General features: G+C 39.1%; 1 long non-coding RNA gene across 1 annotated transcript; it reads left to right on the forward strand.

The window, feature by feature from the left end:
- The first annotated feature begins 6758 nt into the window (after positions 1 to 6758).
- Positions 6759 to 12290, forward strand: LOC123969900. The gene is made up of 4 exons (XR_006824815.1): positions 6759 to 6935; positions 8029 to 8083; positions 8612 to 8706; positions 11290 to 12290. It is a non-coding gene; the product is annotated as an uncharacterized LOC123969900 (long non-coding RNA).
- The last annotated feature ends 3163 nt before the right edge of the window (positions 12291 to 15453 follow it).

Genomic DNA, 15453 nt, shown 5'->3' on the forward strand with positions numbered 1-15453 from the left:
GGCCGAGTACAGGCACTGGGCAACAGCCAGGTCTCATTTTGGCCTCCGGTTAAGTTACTCAAGGGATTAATGTTAAACTACGGTTGATATAATTTGCTACTGCCAATGCCATTTTAACTGTTGAAGAAGCATCATTAGTGAGATGTCTGCTACCTGAATGTTTTGTACATTGTTCTTTGGTGGAAAAAATATGAAGCAGAAAATATCAGTTGCTGTGATTTGTGCTTAATAACCATCTTCTGTCCTTCCATAACTCGTCATCCCTCACCTACGCTTCTCAATCGTATCGTATCACATGATCCAGTTAGCTTCCTGCACAGTAACTTCCTCATTAGCCCCAGTATAAACAGTACTAAGGGGAGCTCAGCACCAGTCTTTGTCTGAATGTCAATGTTGCCTTAGTGTTGTGAACCTTTGATCCTGTTTGCCATTACTTGTTTTGAACGTCTGTCTGCCTTTGATTTGTTTGTTTGTTCTGACTGTCTGCCGGGTTATCAACTAAGACTGCATGTGTTTTGGGTAAAGCCTACTTAAGGATGTCACAAGTCTGCTTTTGGGTCAGAGTTACATCCACACAAATTAGAGGTATTTGTGGCTAAGTCGTTTACAACTGCAATGTTTATGTTGAAATATACACGTTTATAATGCATGTCAAACTCTTTAATAATTTATAAATACACCTGCATTGGATTGACAAAAATATTGCAAATAACATTAAATAACATTTTTCTTCATTATTCCTAGTCTCTTACCACCATTTGCACCTCAGTCCAATCATTTAGTCTCATCTGATATCCCTCTTTATGCTTCTGAAATTGCAATGATTGAACTTGATTGTGACCATCTACAGTCACCAAAAACCTTCCTCCTCAGATTAAAATGGAATTAGATTTGTAGCTTCACTGCATATAGTGGCCACGTATACATTCTCAAATCAGCCTAACCCAGTCCAGCCAAAAAGGTCTGATTAATGCAGTATGACATGCATATGAATGACTCGCGTGCACCAAGCAGAGTGGTTATGGTTATAACGGAGATCTGTATCTGATAAGTTGTCTGCTTTACAGATGAGAAGATTCTGTGAATCCCAAAGCAAATGATAGGGAGCTGTAGAGGGAGATTTACCCACGCGTTGTTGGTGCAGGGGTGGAGCTGTCACTGTTGAGATGCAGGATGAGAATCAACCCTGTTAAAAAAAAAGGCTGGTTTGAGAGAAGATGAGCATCTGTTGCTGTTGGGGTCGGGCGGGGGCGGTTAAGGCGATGACACGGAGTGTAAGCTGCGAGAGGTGAGAAGATGTTGACAAGAGGTGAGAAGATGAAAATAGGTATCATATGTTAGACTTAAAAACAGAAGTAAAAAATAATTACCTCCAAAATGAAACACTTTACTGTTTACAACTGCAACTATAATATCTCTTTTGTATAATATAGCACCTTAGTATGAAGTCACACCTGGGGCAAGAGACTATGTAGTGACTGAGACCCCGAATACTAACCTCTGCTGACCTTTTCAGTCTGCCTTAACCTGTCGAAAGAAATGCCAACCCACTATTATAGCTGAGCATGCCCATCAATGCCTACTTTTAAAAATATATATGAAATAATTGCCTCATGGAACTTTCTAACTTTTATCAGACAGCCAGAAATATATTTAACTTCATTTAAAAAATAGAAGTTCATGTCAAGAGCTAGGCAGAGCTGGTCACCCAGTGAAGATTGGTTTTATAAGAGATGGGAGAACATTTTTATTATCTTTATTTAGTTCATTTATGTATGAAATTATCTGATCTATGTCCACTTCCTCCAACTGACTTGGAGTCACGTCACAAGAATGCTGATGCCCCGACATGAGCGCAGAGAACAAAGATAATGGTTATTAACATTTTAAAGGTACACTGCCATTTTTGACCACTGGTTGTGCTGTTTAGCAATGTTTTCATTAGCTGCTCATAACATTAGGTGCGTTTGAGATGACTTTGGCTGACTTTTGCCTACTTGATAGTCAAACATGAGCTGCAGACGATTGCAGGGGCGGGGTATAAAAACTGCGCCGTCAAGTCGGACACATTCAACATGCATGATCTTACTGTGAGCTTAGAGGGACTGATCTCGGGGCATTTCTCTTTGGAAACGCAGCAAAATCAGTCAGACCTGTGCACGCTCCCGAGCCTCTCTCTGACTACAGCGACAACACAGCAGCTAAGGACATGCAGCACTATCACCATAAAACAAGCAGCTCCAAGCACAAAACACTCGTACACAAACTCCAAGTAAGGATTAAAACAACAATAAAGGTTTCTGTGATGAAGCCTGTCAGACTAAACGAGAATAACATGATGTTGAGTGAAAACAGTCAACATCAGAAAGGCTGGAGTCATGCAGAGAGTGACTACACATTACTTCACCAGCTAACGCGATACATATTACTATCTTGTGTACCACCGGTATTATGTCCAGTGGCGCCACCAGTGGACCCCCTGACAAAGAGCATGCATGAAATGCTATATACTGTATATATTATTATTTGGTTTGAGTTAAAGGTTAATAGCAGCATACAAGTGTTCTCATATTAGGCTCTGTCACTTTAAGAGGGTAACCTGACCCTGAGGTGTGACAGACTATTTACTTTAGGAGAGGCCTCCGATTCGTCCATGTAGATGGCAATCATGTTTCTAAAATCGTGACTGGTTAAATGGCGGGACTAACAGGCAGAGCAGATCGGTGTTAGTGTTGTGTCGTTCAAAGAACGTTTCGTTCATAAGACCTAATCGTGTGTATGACTCGGGAGGAACGGGTTGGATCTTGGACTCTTACGTTCACTCGTCACACGGCAGCTGCATGAGCTCCGTCAGCACAGGAAACAGAACTGATTAGTTCACGACTCTCAACTGTGGGTCTGTTTGAGAGAACGACAGGAATGAACGACTCGTTCACCGCTCACATGGGTCCTCCTCAGTCTTTCGTTCACTCGGCAGGCTGAGTGACTGCCAGCGCCGGAGAATAAGAGGCAGGTCGGCTGTCAGGTAACAGTCACTGGACTGACATTATATAGTTATTTATTTATAGTCCTGCTAGTGTTTAACATTACAGCTAACAGCTGATGAGAGTTGTTCTGGGTCCACGTCAGAGCCCTGACAGAGTTCTACCTGGAGCCGAATTACCACAGAGGTCGTCTCCTCTCCAAAACAAACAGACCCGGTCATTAAAACATTAAAACACAGCCACGTAGCAACGTTAGCGTTAGCCCTGTAAACAGCTAACAGCTGATCCAGGTCTGCCAGAGAATGCAACGTAACTTTTCCTTTTTATTTACCAACAGAGCCGTGCTGTTGTTTCACAGCTCGTGACTGGTAAACAACCTGCGGTGTTTGAGAGCGATGTACTCGTGTGTTTCTCTGTCTGCAGAATCCGGACCTGATGTGGCCCATTCTGCATCCAGACCTGCCAAACTGCTGCGTTTATATACTGTCTTAATATTTCTTTGTTCCTCTCTCTGTGCTGGAGTTCTTTAAGAACTTGGTGGCTTGATCCAGATTATTATTAAATTGGTTGAATTTTAATAAGAGTGTGTTTATTAATATAGTGTATCAAGCTTATTACTTCAATATATTTACTGCAAATCTGATATTAATATTTTACTCATGGATAGGGACGTTAGGCTACTGTATGAATGAGCACTTTAGAGATAATGATAGTAATTATATACATAAGCCTTTATATGACTGGTCTGGTTGTATACTACTCAGGAAAGATTGTGAAAATGGAAGGATTTAGCCGGAGTAGTGGTGATTACATATTGACAACATATTTCTGTGGTTTTTACATGGTTTGAATTTGGTTGTGAGCCCAGGGGGATTTATATAATGATGATATACAGTAATCAAGAGGTGAATTTGTGCATTATACTTCGTCAAATAAAGCAAGCCAGGCAGCCTTCCGTGTTTGAGAACGGTGCTGTTTTTTAATCGCCCACTAGAGGGCTGCAGTGCCACAATAACCAGCCTAGTTCAAATGAACGAAATGACTCAAAAAAAAGTTTAGTTCATTTTAATGAACGAGATTTGAATGAACGAGTCTGTCAGAAGATTCTACTTTGCCATCACTAATCAGTGTACACCAGTGTTGTGCTGAATGTGTGTGTTTTCTGTGGCGACCAGTTGCAGAGGAAAGAAAATTGTAATTTGTACAGAGACAGTTGGTAGCCTGCCTGGTTTATAATAAGTTTGTCACACTGCTACACAGTTTTGTGTAATGTATGTGTGATAGCTAATAGGCTGCAGATAGCAACCGGTTAGCACCATCGCTAACAACAAGCTAACATAGTACAAACACTGGAGCCTCTGACAGCGCCGTGCGTGACCGGCTGTTAACGTTATGCTTACCCCTCCAGGGGAGTTTCCACTGCCGACCCATCAGCAAACACTGAAGGCAGGGAAACTAGGACACACCGGTGCGCTACAGAGCCACCAGGATCACCGACAGGGCTGAGGCCTGTAGGCGGTCCAGGAGGCGCGGCATCAGCCGAGCCAGAGGAAAAGCCTACAGCAGTCAGCGAGTCCACAGGGGGTGTGCGAAGGCGTGAGCCCAGTGGAAACCACAGGGCACAGAGTGTTCTCTCGGTTGGCAAACAGATCCACCTCTGCCATGCTGAACCTGAGCCAGATCTGGGCCACCAGATCAGGGTGAAGGCACCACTTGCCTGGGCGAGGACCCCCCTCAACACGATGTCTGCCCCTCTGGGGCCTCTCAGGGAGGCGTCTGTGAAGAACGCGATATGGGACGTGACCCTGTCCATGGTTACCCCAACTGCCAGAGAGAAAAAAACTTAATAGATTAACAAAATAATGCTTATGTAATGAAGCTTTATCTATCTTTATCTAGCTATGGAGTGTGCAACTAAGCCTGCCTCCAACTGAGGCTAATATCTCCCGTGTTTTTAATGTATCAACCCCATTCTTACTTTGGCTAGAAACACCTAATCAGAAGCTACAGTAGCCTGCACGTCAAATTGCCCGTGCTGTTAAATGAAACATCCCTGTGTATCATGCAATTCCACATAGCCACAGTCAGTCAATAAAGTGTAGCTGTAAAAGGCAGCAAAGCACCATTAAAAGAGGAGAAGAAGACTGCTGGCTGATGCTGGTTTTAAAACATTTAAACATAAATAAGTTGCAAAAGCACTGTAAATACAAATATGAATATGTCTTTTCATGAGAAACACTGTAAACAAAACTTTATTTACTAAATGAGAATGTTTATTTAGGAAAACAACTGAAGTGACAAATGCCCAGAGGTGGGACTCTCACGATCCTGTCCTGAGTTCTCTGTGTGCTGTTAGTTTATAGTTTGCTTGCTACCGTTAGTGTGCGTCCTCTACCTGATGTTATTGTTTATCTGGTTAGTATCTGTTAGCTGGTGTTTAGTGGTGTTTTGGTATATTCCTGATTTCAGTTCTGTTCCTGTCTCATATATTAGTTTATGCCTTAGTGTTTACTTCTGGTCTGTAAACTTCTGTGTTGTTTTGCCCCTGTCTGCTCTGAGTTCTGGTAAATCTTAGCTTCAGTCTGTGTTCCTTGTTGGTGCTAGTTTATTTGCGATCTGTGTGCTTGTGTCTGAGTTAGTTTGTTTATTATTCTGATCTGTTGCGTCTTATTTTGATATGTCTTGTGTTTAGTGTTAAGTGACCTGTGTTATGTCTGTTACCCCAGTAATCCCTCTGCATGCCTGTCTCTCCGTTTTCCCCTGCTGTCTCTCTGCCTCGTTAGTCCTGATCCCGGTCACCTGTGTTGCGCCCACCCTGCTCGTTAGTCCCAGGTGTTAAATGTTTGCTGTGTGTCTTCAGTCCTTGGCCCTGTTTCAGAAAGCAGGTTCCACAAACTCTCAGTGTAAACCTGAACTCTGGGTTGAAGAACTCTGAGCTGTCAAGTTGTTTTGTCATTGTAGCGTGTATACGGTCTGTCTCATGTTGCAGTGTGTTGTCGTGTCTAGCCTGCCTTGCTTGTCGTGTTTCCCTGCTTTCTGGCTTATTTTTCCTTCTTGAGTTTTTTTGTTGGATCACCTGGTTTGTTTGAACTGTTATTATTTTGGATTACCTGGACTCATTGTAAGTGTGCTCGCTTCGAGCGAGTTCAACATACCCAGGATATCTTTCAGTTCTCTAGCTTAACTAACCCTAACAATCGCGGTCGGGATAAGCGGTACCACAAAGCTGGTTTTCAACTCGGTAACTCAACCCAGGGTTTCCCATCCTGCATTTGGGTCCACCAGCCTTTCAACCACACATCCTGACAGGGACCAAGTCATTGTTTTACATGTCACAAGTAAGACAGGCAAGTCTGAGTCAAGACCGACAAGTCCCAAGTCCTAAACTTTAAGTTCCTTATCCTAAACAAGGCTCTTCACCAAACTTAACAACTTCATATTTTTAACAAGAGTTAAAAATGAAAGTTTTTAACCAAATAAAAATGTTATTGTACAGTGACATGAGTTGTTCCTGTGCAGACCTCATTGTCTTTTTAAATAATTTAGTGTGCATCATCTCACACACTCACACACACACACACACACACACACACACACACACACACACACACACACACACACACACACACACACACACACACACTGTATTTGTCTGTATTTGTCTGTATTTAATATGTTTAATAAGAGTTTCCTGCATAAGATTACAGACAGGCACTGAAAAAAGTCACTGATTTTGTTTCTTCTCTGAAAATATGTAAATCATGTAGAATTATTCTAATCTTGAGGGATGTTTAATTTTTAAGTCTCAGTCATGCTAAGAGCAAAGGAAGTTATGTTTTGTCTGGAAGCTCCGCCCACTGGGAGCAGCTCTTTGAAAACGTCACCGAGGGCGCCATTTTTTCAATTCGGTCGTTTAATTCATCAGTCTGGACAGCTCTTCACACAGTAAAGGTAATACAACTTTGTCATATGTTGGTCAGAAACAGATGTAGTCACGTTAGGTGGATCATTTTGAATGTGTTGAGGTTTTTATCTGCCAGTAACATCGAGCAACACGAATTAGTCAAAGTCAAGGTTAGCAAGCCATTCAATGCTTGGAGAGCTCTCCACGAGGTAAAGGTAATTAAATCTTGTCAAATGTCTGTCTGCATTATAGATATTCCTGTTAGCTCAGTGAACATAATGCGTCTGAGGTTATTAAGGACTAAATTAGCAAAAACGGGCAACATCATAGGTTAATGGTAATGCTAAGGTTAGCTAACGTTGTTACTTGCTAGCGTTAGCTATGCTAATGAGGGTGACTTTTATTTTAAGTTTATTAATTCACAATGTGTGCACAGTAGTAATGTGTTAATGTAGTCTTAGTCTGCAGACTTCTGCACAATGAAATTCAGCATGCTCTTAATGTCACACTTATCAGTACCATTAAGCATCATTCTAGAAATGTAATGTTAAAAGTTCAGACTTAACTTTGACCACATTCTTCACAACTTATTCTTAATAAGGTTAGTCCAGGCTAAAGTGTAACTGCAGTTTTTTTTATGACAGTGCACATGCTCTGTGCTTATTAATTAGAAAGCAGCACTTGATAAAGTCGGTAAAGTTAATGTTCTGTGTTTTCTAAATTTAGCTTGGTGAAACGTAAACTGCTCATAACATCAGCACTTATTTACAGTACATAGATATCCCTCCAACGTCCTCAATATCTTTATCTCCAGTAACTCCATGTAGAGGACATGCATTACTCTGATTAGAGTAATTCTTACTTTATCCTTATTCCTGACCTTAAATGTTTAATAATTCTTTACATTTTCTGTTGGAATTAAAGCTTGGATGTGCTGCCTGAGATTAAAATTAATCTCAAATCAAGTTTATTGATTTAAAATGTTTTATTTTTGTTAAATATTGTGGTGGATAAAGGATGAATGCTGAGTATTATTCACATACCTTTATCATTTTAATTTTAAACTTGGATATGCTGTGTCACAAACAGGATGCTTCACCAGCTAGTAGAGAAAATATGTATATATCTATTTCTGGATAGGTATTTGGTGTTCCTCCAGTTGAGATCTCCACTTCGTACCTTAGGCCCGTAAATGGTGAGTAATATACAATAGTTTTTATTTGTATTTTAAAATTGTATTTGATTGCAGAGCGCCATAGCGCATTTGCACAGCACATCCTCTTGCTCATCACTCTCTCTCGCTCACCTGTCCCTCTCTTTCTGGCTCCCTCTCCCTCATGAACACAGCTGCACAAATCTGTCCAACACAACGCTGTCAATGTCGGAGACCCAGCTTTAAAAAATAAAATAAAAATGTTATTAGCTATGTTAATGTTAGAATGACAACATCGACTGCACGGCCATTCTGTGGGAAACACTTGACATGTTTAAACTAGATTGTCAAGACTTTCAAAAGATCCTGGGTATTGCTGCAATGTTAGGTAAAATCTAATGCAGTCTAATACAGTCCAATTCTGCTGAGTCTGCCTGTTTGGTTTTGACACTTATGCAGCATTTTGGTTATGTTTGGTAATGAAGGTACTAAAGAAATCTTGTGTATATGATTAAATTTTTAAGGACTCTCAACTCCATGACTTGTTCTGCTTATTCCTCCCTGACTTAGGATGATGACGTTGATGTTCGGCGGGAATGCATACTCAAGGGGCTCTGTGTGTACCTCAGTGAAGACCCGGAAAAATGAGCGAGAGAATACACTGAGTATAATTACCTACTGTGTGTGTGTGTGTGTGTGTGTATAAACCTAGAATGGTTTTCATCCTACCTGTCAAATAGGAAGTTTTGGGTGTCTGTAAACAACTAATGTCTCTTCCTTCTGTCCAGTTAAATATGGTGTGCCTCAGGGGTCGATCTTAGGACCCATTTTTTCCCTTGTATCTACTTCCCCTTGAACAAATTATCCATAAACATGGTATTTCTTTTTCATATTTATGCTGATGACACACAAATGTACTTGCCCGTCAAATCCACAGACCCTGGAATACTGAGTACACTTAACGACTGCCTTTGTGAAAAACAAAAATACTGCCATCTGCTGGTTCCCTAGTAAATCACATTAAGCCTCTTGCAAAGAACCTTGGTGTTTGGTTTGATAGTAATTTAAATTTCGAGCAGCACACCACACAGCTTGTTCAATCATGTTTTTATCAACTTAGAAATATAGCAAAAATTCGTTGTTAACTTTTAAGGACACCGAGACCATTTTACACGCCTTCATCTCATCACGCCTGGATTATTGCAACAGCCTTTTCACTTGTTTAACCCAAAAATCTATTGATCGACTCCAGACTGTCCAGAACTCAGCTGCCAGGCTTTTAACCAGAACAAAGAAATATGACCAGATTACTCCTATTTTAGCTTCATTACACTGGCTCCCAGTATGTTTTAGAATTGACTTTAAAATTCTATTGATCACTTTTAAAGCTCTTCATGGCCTCTTGCCTTGTTATATTTCTGAACTTTTAGTCCCGTACGCACCAGCACGCACCTTGTAGTCTGTTGTCTGTTCCAGAGTCTCGACTGAAAACTAAAGGGGACAGAGCGTTTGCTGTCAGGGCCAATCAGGTCGGCTGAGTCAGTGAACTCTTAAGTCCCTTCTTAAAACATACTTTTATAGGAGAGCCTTTCCCGATCTTATTTGACTTTATTTTATCCCTTTTTATTTTATTCTATTTTACTTATTTTCTATTCATCTTAAACGCGTATTTTGGTCTTTTCAATGTTTTCTTGATTGTATTGTTGTCTTTTGGGTATTGTTGTCTTTGCACTTGTTGAAGCACTTTGTAACTTGTTTTTGAAAAGTGCTCTACAAATAAAGATTATTATAATTATTAGGGTTCAGTACTTTTGAGATTGACGTCACCTCTACAGTACCATTAATGTTACCATTGATCTCCTTACAGTGCTGTGTCATCCTTATTTTAGCCACTTTCACAGTTAACTTTGTACATACTGTTGATAGTATTTACTGTTTGTTTTTGTAAGCAGTGTTTTCAATCTGATCACCTTAGTATTTTCAGAAAGCAAGCTAGCTTAGCTATTCAGCAAGCCTGTTGGCTACTAAAATGAAGAAAAGCAGTATGGCTTATGAGGAGTGCTGCCAGCTGAATGGAGTTTTGCTCAGTCTGAGTGTAAGTTCTCACTCAAACTGATGCTTTTCCACACAAAATGAACAGTAAACACTATTAAGTATGTGCAAAGCTAACAGTGAAAAGTGGCTAAATGAGTATAAAACAGCATTGTAAGGAGATCGGCAGTGAAGTTAACAGTACTGTAGTAGAGCTGACAGGAAATCGGCTGACGTGCGGTTCATGAAACAGTGGACGTCACACTGCATTGTGAAAGTACTCTTGACTGTGGAGCGTGCGTGAGTCAGTGAGTTGTCAGGAAAGAAATAAAAAATACTGATTAGCTTCAGTTCAAAATTGAGCCTTTGTTGACCAAAAGGCACTATGTGAGGCCATGGAGAGGGGTGGGGACTCTTAATGGTAAATATTTTTGAAAATCCATACTGATTTTTCCATTATATCATTCATACTTTTGCCAGGATGAATGCTGTAAGTGATCATGATTGTCACTGATTGAGTGATTATCTGAATAATCTGAAATTAGGTTTGAATTACTTGATGAATCATCCAGCCGTAAAAGCAATAGATCACAACTCTGTGTTTCTCTGCAAAATGTTAAAATGTGTCACCAAATATACCCAAGTAAAGTCTGAGAAATCTTAGACTAACTGATAATGACAGAGTTGTTAGTTGCTGACCTCTTGATATTCCATTTAATAGACACAGTATAATTCAAATTCATAAACCTTCACTGACAGATCATGTGTAGTTACATAAAATACATTGACCTTTTTATACAAAACATTAGAGTATTGCTTTGGTACTGGCTACATTTCCTAATGCCAAGCTGTTTACATGTCAAAGTTCATGAATGGTATGCTATATTGTGCAACTGTATTTTTAGGGAAAATCTTAAATGGGTAAAAGTGATTAAAAAAAACCCAACAACACAGGACTTGAGTAACTGGAGACTCCAAACAGGAGCAAAACATTTTTTTTTTTTTTTATCATAAACTTATTATAGCAATCTGTTCACTTCACACAAGACCTGGTACCCTTTTGCTGCTAAGGTAAATAGAGGCCCGGGCCACAATTTGAAGAATTAGTTATCAGTTCACGCAGATACTTAGTATGATGGTTTCTGTGCATAATAGGCTTAAGGTTTTATTTTTTATTTCCTCTCATATGGCTTCTTTTGTGACTGTGCATTCTGCAGGCAGAAGACAAAGACCTGAACCAAGGAGCCATTGGGGAGACCATGGTGGGATTACGTGAGATGCCACTGATGGACCAGAGGACATTGGGATTTTCCTAGAAGGCCAGGTGGTTCTGCATGATCTGGACAACGTTGCCTTAGCTGCTGCCATGTTGTATGGACTAATGTATGCCTTGAACCTCAACTACCCTCCTGAACTTAAGTACTCTTTGAAAGTGCCCCAGAAAGTTGTGATGGTGCTGGACGACAACACACTGTTAAAGAAAGCCCAGGGACTCAAAAACAAACTAAGTGAGCTGGATACAACAGTACCCTTTCTACTTGGAACATGGACCATTGCTGCTTTTTTTTTATTGGATTGGACTTTTGACACTTACGCAACCTACTTGTGCTGACTTTATGTATTTGTTTACTGCAAGTGTAGTGTATTTGTTTCAGCAGATTATTTCTCTCAGGGCCATGTATGGCAAAATGTATCTCTTTCATTTTATGTCAGCTTTGTCAGATGTGGGAGAGATCCCAACAGCTTCCCCTATTTTAAAATGTCGAGGTGATTTTGTTTTTTTGCACATTCGTAACTGAAATATAGAAGTGGTGGGAAAGCAATTACTCCTTAATTCTATTACTCTTTAATTCCAGAACCCTTGCAGTTAAAGGAGCACAATAACTTTCCAAGCACTGGATTTACATTTACCAGAGTGTAATGATTTCATTACATTTGTCTTTTTTGTTGTTAAGAGGGTGTAAATGTAGTGGATGTATTTTGCACTTTTTTGCATAATTTCTGCATTAATCTGGTTGTAGTATAATTCCCTATTGATGCTGGTTTGATGTCATTCAGAAGGTTTTTAATGACCTACAGTGTTGCCTCAGGTTGTAGCAGAATGTTTACAATGCACTCTTGATAACTTGGCTACCAAGTGGAAAAAGGTGATTTGTTTTAATGTGAGAATGGTTTGTATATGTATGCCTTTATTTGTGTATAAATTGCATTGAACCGATTTGAAGTATTGGTAGTAACTTTTTTGACAATACAGTTTCAAAAGAAATGTTTTTGTGTATGCCTTATTTGTTCTGAAAATGTTACAGGAGTAAAACTGTAGGTAAGATTAAAGAGACATCAGCGTACAGAAAAACTTTTAGCATGTAGAATTTATGTAGAATCTATATGAGACTAACTTCAGTAGGTTAGGTTGATTTAACAGAACAACAATGCATATACTTTACATAAAAATCTCATGTTGCTTTAATAAGTGATAACTGAATACACTAAACATTAAAGGGAAACGTTAAATTAACACAAACAAATGATGTTTGGTATTGACAGAATAATTTTGTATATTTAACATTAACAAATAACTTTGAACATAATCAAATCATGTTGGTTTTACATGTAAGAATTCAGTATATTAAACTGAAATGAATCATTTTGACTAAAAATAAATATGTGCAACTGATGTACATATTTTTATGTAAGTTCAACAGACTTTTTTTCAGTGCAGGCATTCATATTTATGGGCACAAAACATGGAGGGAAGGGATAGAAATGTATAGCAATAGCTGCTAACCTGACTTATTAGCAAATGTCCACTCCTTCACCACAATAATATACTGTGTATGATAAATAAGTTTGTAGCTTAACAGTATATACTGTAACTATGGTTATTATCTGACAATGAACAACTAACCAGCATTTCCACCTCTTGCTCAAATTTACCCTCACCTGTCTCATTTTTAGTCCCTGTTTATATATTTCTTTCTGAATACTATTTCTTTTTCTGTCCCTTTTCCTCTGATTCTGTGATCTAGGATATGTATTTTTCAAAAATGGATGTCAGCGAGAGGGACGTCTGGATTTAATACAGATTCATTATTTTGATTGATGCTGCAAGAATCTGCCACTCACTGCGGATATAAGAAGATTCAGCTACATGCTTTATGGTTTATAAAAACCTCAAAGGAAGCTTTAAGTCCCTTTATAGATCTCCCTGGTGCTTTCTCATGTCTTTCAACTTGATCCTGACAAATGGACCAGAATAGTTTTCCCTGCAAATAAAGTTACTGGGAAGGCTTTCTGGAATACTTTATTCCTTTTTCTTTTTTTGGCTGTGTTGCACTCCAAGGCATGATCGATAGGGTCAATATTGCAATGGGGTTATATTTGGGTCTTTAATCTCCCATATGGAGAAGCGTGAGTGGAAAATCAGATTAACGTAGACAGAGCTAAGGTTAGTATTGTCGAAAGATTAGCAACGATTTGTGTTTGGGTAAATATATTGCTCTATGTTGTAATCGTGCTGTCATTGGAACAGACACAGGGTAGCAAAACGAAAAAAAAGCAATCAGAATTAGGATTGAATTTGTCAGCTTTGTTTTCTTGAACATGGTTTACTTTCATAAATCCTAACAGTTTTGCCTGTGGTAGTACTTTATATGCAGAGAATTTAATAACAACATAACGTATTTGCTTTGGTAAGACTCTAAGCAATACTGTTCTATTCCAAAAACAATTCAGAATTAATGAAATGGTTTATTGTGGGTATCATGCATATTGTTCTGGGGCAGAATGAAAGAGTGAGAGTAGTTTTTCACTTGGGAACCATAATAGCGTAACCCTTAGGGCTGACAGTGAATCATAACACTTCCTGAATTACATATCATCAGCAGGATATTCCAGACACCTGAAAAAGGAAGGGATCTCAGAAAGAGCCCCCTACAGAAAATCGTTTCTCATTTGCCGTCATTTTTCTCCAGCTGTTCAACTTGCTAGTACAAATTCAGGAGGAGAGTGCATGGGGGCTGATTAGAAGCACATATGATAATTTATCCTTCAGCTGGAAACATTACTATCTTCTTCCTGGGGAAAAATGGACTTACCCATTCAATTACCAACGGCACTTTTTATAAGACAGGTAAACTGCAGAACGGTCCTCCCAACATATGTGCCATTTCTGTAGGTGTTGACTTAAATGATGAACCGATAACCTAAATATAACATGAAAACATTTGTCAAAATCAAATTAATGTTGATTGGTCAGGACCAACTCCTACATAATTACAATATCGATTTCACCTGTAAAATCTAAAAACTGCACAATTCAATATTTTTTCATTAGCAATGTCTCAAATGACCATGTGTATTGTGAAAGGGGTCACTCGAAGTGATGAACCCACAGAGACTTTTCACCCAACTCTGCAGGGTTTTTTTGTGATTTTCAAGTCATTGTTTTGGTTTTATTGCCTGCAAATTTACTGGCATAAACGATATTGAATTTTTTGAGGCGGATGCCAATATCAACATCAGATGAAAAACAAAATCCCACAATATACAGTAATGGTCAATTTTAATATAAACATAAAATAGTAACAATTTTGATGAGGATGCCTGTGGTAAGTGGTTATTTTACAGGCACATTTTACAGTTAAAAATAAACTTGTCAGTGCTCTCTGGTGGACATACTACACTGAACAAAATCTTAAATGCAACACTTTTATTTTTACCCCCATTCATTATGAGCTGAACTCAAAGATCTAAGACTTTCTCTATGTACACAAAAGGCCTATTTCTCTCAAATATTGTTCACAAATCTGTTAGAATCTGTGTTAGTGAGCACTTCTCCTTTGCCGAGATAATCCATTCACCTCACAGGTGTGGCATATCAAGATGCTGATCAGACAGCATGGATATGCACAGGTGTGCCTCAGGCTGGCCACAACAAAAGGCCACTTGAAAATGTGCAGTTTCACTGTCTACGGGTTAACATATTAACTTTAAAAAGCAATTATATGTCCAAGGTGTTTGTGATGTTTAGCTTGTTGTGAATTTCTGTCCCCAAGTGGCTTAAAAAACTCCTTGGTAGTGCTTTAATAAAGTAAACACCAGTTTCATTATCACGTGAATTTATACAGCACCAATTGTTTTTACTACAAGATGTTTCACTCTTTTCTAGTCTTTCACCCGTGTTTGAAGGCTTTACTAACCCCTGCCTTCAATGGCGCCGCCACTGGGGTGCCCCCCCCGGCAAGGAGTAAATACGTAAAATACAATATACTGTTTATATTATGTAACTGCTAGGTTTGAGTTAAAAGGTGAATAGCAGCATACAAGTGTTCTCATAATAGGCTCTGTCACATAAGGAGGGTAACCTCTGACCCTGAGGTATG

The sequence above is a fragment of the Micropterus dolomieu genome, linkage group LG04 (assembly GCF_021292245.1).
Source record: "Micropterus dolomieu isolate WLL.071019.BEF.003 ecotype Adirondacks linkage group LG04, ASM2129224v1, whole genome shotgun sequence".
Classification (NCBI taxonomy): domain Eukaryota; kingdom Metazoa; phylum Chordata; class Actinopteri; order Centrarchiformes; family Centrarchidae; genus Micropterus; species Micropterus dolomieu.